Genomic DNA, 5,103 nt, shown 5'->3' with positions numbered 1-5,103 from the left:
GGAAAAGTTTGTTGTGTGGATCAAATAGGATGACACACGTGAAAGTGCTTTGGAAACTGTAGGGCTCTGTACACATCAAAGGAAATTTTACACTAAAGGCTCAGGAGAGGAGGGTACTCTAATGATCCTTCAGTGGCAGCCAGTGTCTGAAATCCTTAGATCAAAGCTCCTTGGCCTGAGGCCTCAAATTTGCTCCCTGTTAGAGATCATTAACTTCAACTACTCATCCAATAAGCTCTTATTAAGTATCTACTATAAGCAGAAAACTGTTAAATGTTGGGAGTTTTCTGAAGAAGTTCAGGTATTCAATCGAGTCCTCTAAGAAAATTCTGTAGAGCTAGGAGAACAAGAAATAAACATAATACCAGGAACATAGAGGCTTTCTGCAAGGATATGTTTTTTCAGGAGCGGCCTAAAAGTGAGGGAGGAGGGATCAGGTTGGAGACCCTGAAATATGCCAGGTATTGTGCCAAGTTCTTTACATATATTGTCTCTCCCTCAGTTCTCACAATGAGTTTATAAGACAAGTTATTTATTAGTTGCCTTTACAAATGAGGAAGTAGGTGCTTCGGGAGTTTAAGTATCTGGCCCAAGGTCACAGCAGTAGAAAGTCAGCACTGAAATCCAGGTCTGGAAACTCTCCATCATGCTTCTACTTTTGAGTATACATTTCAGCCTCAAAGAATTATTTCTCCAAGCAGTCTACCAAAAAAGTCCTCATCTGAGATTCAAATGTTGCCTATTAAATAATAACATTTCTGTACAATTAATTTTCTTCAGAAATTTTATGGTAAAATAATTAATACTCATAATATATTATTAGCACAGAGCTTTAGCATTTACAGAGCACCTTCACATCCTTTCCATCCTTGGTTCCCCCACAGAGCTCTGTGGGAAGACATGTTAAACCTAAGGTCTCACAGACAATAAGTGAGCAAAGGATTGCACTTTAGTTTGCTGCTACATTGTAGGAGGAATAATAAGTGTTTCTCTAATGGTGAGTATTTTGTCTTGTCTTGCATGTCATGTGATTTTGAACATCGTTAAAAGTTTTATAAAGGTTGGCCATCATGTTCAAGATGTCTTCCAAATCATGATGACTCATTCCATCATTGACACAATGTAAATCTCATGACACAATATATATGCACATTGTGAACAAGAAATGAAAAGATATTTTAAAATCCATTTAAAAATATATATTTTTGATCATTTCAATTATTTTTTGTTGACCTTCTATCAGCTCAGGTTAGTTGTTTACTTACTGCATGTTCCTTGAAATGTCACTAGGAGAGAGTTTTTTTTGACCAGGAGTAGAAGGGTAAGTTCTTCCATTTCCTTGTTTGGTTGTGCTTTCAGCATAGGTATTTTCTTCAATCCACTGCTTGTCGAAATCTTTTAAGGCAGTAATCATTTTAACTCATTTAAGTTCACTTTGAAAAGGTTAGTTTATTGAAACTGAATAATAAATTCCATAGATGCACTTGATGGGGCTCATGTAAACTTAAGAATGTCATAATACGCTGACGGTCTAAGAAAGAATGAATGTGATTGCTCAGTCATTCAGCTCCCCTTCCTCTCTTCAGGACATCTCAGGTATGTAACAAGGATGCAATTGTCTCATGGATATATAGACACCAATGTGGGTAGCAGTGCCATCCACTTACTAAACATTGGTAACATTTTCTTTCTTTTTTATTTTATTTTATGTTTTTCTAGAATAAACACCTTTATTACATGAGCTAAGATAGGAGGGAAAGGATTTATTTGCCCTTCCAGGCCTTGATTTTCCTCGAATAGAACTCTAGTTCCTTGCCCTCCAGCACATAGCCATCTGCTGGGCCACACTGGCCTGGTCTTGAAGCATGCATGCAAGAAGCTTGCCCTGTTGGAACTGCTCCTCAAGAAGACTGCTGATTTTGGCATTCTTTTTCCTTTCTTCATATTTCTTCTGAATTTTCTTTGATCGTTTTTTGTTCAAAATCTCTTCCTCTTCAGGAGTCAGCTTGGCCCCCTTCTTGCGGCCCAGGGGCAGTGCATAGTGGGACTCGTACCACTGTCAGTACAGTGTGCTGTCAACGAGCATGATGCAGTTCTTTACTAGGGTCTTAGTGCGGACAGGTTCATTGTTGGATGCATTGTAGACAACATCAATAATCCTTGTTTTGGGCGTATAACACTCAGTCCCAGAGAAGTTACCTATGTCCAGCCTCAAGGCTCGGTACTTCTTGTTGCCTCGGCGCACTCGGACTGTGTGTATGCGGTGGGGTCCAATCTTAGTGTTGGCAGCAGGGCTTTCCAGCTCATATTTTCGCTTCTTGTGGTAGAGCTTTCTCTTGCCCCCAGTCTTGTGATCTTTGTGCCAGTTGTCCCTAGAGATACCCATAGCTCGGCGCCAGCTGGAAAGAGAGGATTCTTTCTTTTTTTAGATTTAAAATATAAAAATAGAAGTTCTTGGTGGTTACACAAATCTACATATTTAAAAAAGTTGTATACATATGCAAACACACAAATAAGTATAAGTAAAAACTGGGGACATATGAACAAGTTCTATACCAATGTTGATTTCTTATTTTTTATTTTTGTTATTGGAGTATAGTTATACAAGATTCTAATAGTAAGTGAAGAGCTCAAGAGGTTCTCCTTTAATTTTGTTTCTGCAACTTTCAGTGAATCTATAATTATCTCTAAAGTTACAAAAATAGAAGTTCTAAAACACTTTTGGATATTAGATCTAGTGGATTGTAAAAAACTGCCAAATTACCTTCCAAAGAGGCTGTGCCATTTTACATTTCCACCAATAAAGAATGAGAGCTTCTTTCACTCACCAAGCATGTCAAACTCAAAGACTAACATGGACCAAATAAACAAGGTTTAAGTTTATATGAGCTGCAAAAAACCAAAGCTTCAATTTTCATAGAAACATAGGTTATTTCGATAGAGACATGCTGAATACAAAGGTCTGAAATAAATGAGTAATTGTTAACATAAAATAAAAGAACATTTTAATAAAAATTAATATTTTTTCTTGAACATTAATTTACCAGACAGTGAATAACTGCATAAATTAGTAAGTGTAATGCAAATAAACCTATTTTTCTTGTTCTCAGAAAGTGAAATATTTCCTGTTGTGCACACCAAACAAGTCAGTCCAAGACTAATGACATGGCATTCGGCTGCTAAAATATTCGCTGTTAGTATTAGTGGAGAGAAATGGTGCACCTGCATACAAGGTGCGTAGGGAAATGAATGTAACATGATTATAATAATCAGTTATTAGCGAACATTGTAGTTCATTATTAATAACTAGAGGCCCGGTGCACAAAATTCATGCACTGGGGAGCGTGTCCCTCAGCCCAGCCTGCACCCTCTCCAATCTGGGACCCCTTGGGGGATGTCCTACTGTGGGATCGGGCCTAAACCTGCAGTTGGACATCCCTCTCACAATCTGGGACCGCTCCTAACATCCCTCTCACAATCCAGGACCACTGGCATCCCTAACCCACTCCTAACATCCCTCTCACAATCCGGGACCACTGGCTCCCAACCGCTCACCTGCCTGCCTGATTGTCCCCTAAGTGCTCCCTTGCCAGCCTGATTGACACCTAACTGCTCCTCTGCCGACCTGATTGCCCCCAACTACTCTCCCTGGTGGCCTGATCACCCCCAAGGCTTTTATTAGTATAGATATGACCCTTCACAGAAAATTTTACTAACCCTGCTTTACAATAAGGGCTTGATGATTGAATCATTGGGACCAGACACCAAGATTTCCTTTCTTTGAATAATGGAGGGAATAATTATCTTGTCTTTAAGTTGCCCTGAAATTAAAATGAGATAATGACTTAGAAAAGTATAAAAGCACCATATAAAGACAACTGTCTTTTTCATGTACTGAAAAGACAATAAAGTGGTAAAACGAAAAACACTACTTTTAATCTCCCCCTTCCTTTACAGCTTTTATTTAAACTTTGAAATTTATAAAAATTTCACTCCAATTTTCATTTCTTTACATTCAATATTATTTTGTATTGGTTTCAGGTTTTATATTAGTTACAGAATAGTGGTTAGACAATCATATACTTTACAAAGTGTTCCCCGATATTTCCAGTACCCACCTGGCATCATACCATCATTACAACACTATTGACTATATTCCTTATTTAAGTGACAATGAGTTTACAGGTTCCTTCCAGTCTTTCTTTTGTGTTGTTCGCCTTTCCTTTTCTTTCTCACTTCTTCCCTCACTTTCCTTATATAGTATCTCAATTGGCCATCAAAGCTCAGTGAAGGCACTGGGACATGCTTAATCCATTTTACAGACCAGGAACTGAGGCCGATTCCAGTTGGCTGTGGGACTTGACTCAGCGCACAGGGAGCCCTCAGAGCCATGCTTTCTGCCCTTCCTAAGGGGCAGCCGCTGGGCAAACAGAACAAACCTTCTCGTCAGGTTTCTGAGCCTCTTTCTCAAGCACCTCTTCATAGCGGATGCTCCACATTATTTCCTCTCCCCGGTCCCCTGCCCCCATTCTTTACTGCCCCCCTTCTCCAGAGCAGGTGGAAGGCTTTGCACTCACCACCAAGGCATGCTCTGCTGTGGGGCAGGGCGGGAGCAGGAGTCGCCACCTCTGAAGTGCGAAGGATGCCTGGGCGAGGCCGGTTAGCAACTGGGAGCTTGTCTGAATCACATCAGTCAGGTACCCTGCAGTGCGGCACCCCTTCACTGAGGTGGCACCACCCCTCAACCCCCGCCTCAGGGTTGCGGGTCCTTGCCCCTCTGCCCGGGCATCCTTCCATGCCCCTTGATCCCTGGCCTGGCCCACCCGCATCTTGGGGCCACTGCAGAACCTCTCTCTCTCTGCAGGTGAGGCAGATCCTTGCCCTTGGTCTCGGTGAAGCTGTGAATCTGTGGCCAGAGGCCGGGTCTGGGTCTCAGCAACCCCATGCCTGCGATGTTCCCGGGACCCACGGGAGTGGCTAGGCAGGCTGGCCTCTCCTCCTCGCAGGGGCGATGTTCCCAGGGCCCCGCAGGAGTGTCTAGGTGGGCCGCTGAGCCTCCTGAGGCCTGCGATGGACCCAGAACCCTCGGGTGGCGTCTGGTGC

At 42.0% G+C, this 5,103-nt stretch overlaps 1 pseudogene across 1 annotated transcript; it reads right to left on the bottom strand.

The window, feature by feature from the left end:
- Positions 1 to 1,763: 1,763 nt before the first annotated feature.
- Positions 1,764 to 2,386, bottom strand: LOC308242545 (small ribosomal subunit protein eS8-like; annotated as a pseudogene). Its single transcript has one exon. The product of its transcript is annotated as a small ribosomal subunit protein eS8-like (transcript).
- Between the last annotated feature and the right edge of the window lie 2,717 nt (positions 2,387 to 5,103).

Source organism: Plecotus auritus (assembly GCF_963455305.1).
Source record: "Plecotus auritus genome assembly, chromosome: 2".
NCBI classification, from domain to species: Eukaryota; Metazoa; Chordata; class Mammalia; order Chiroptera; family Vespertilionidae; genus Plecotus; species Plecotus auritus.
This window is presented reverse-complemented; position numbering and strand designations above follow the sequence as displayed.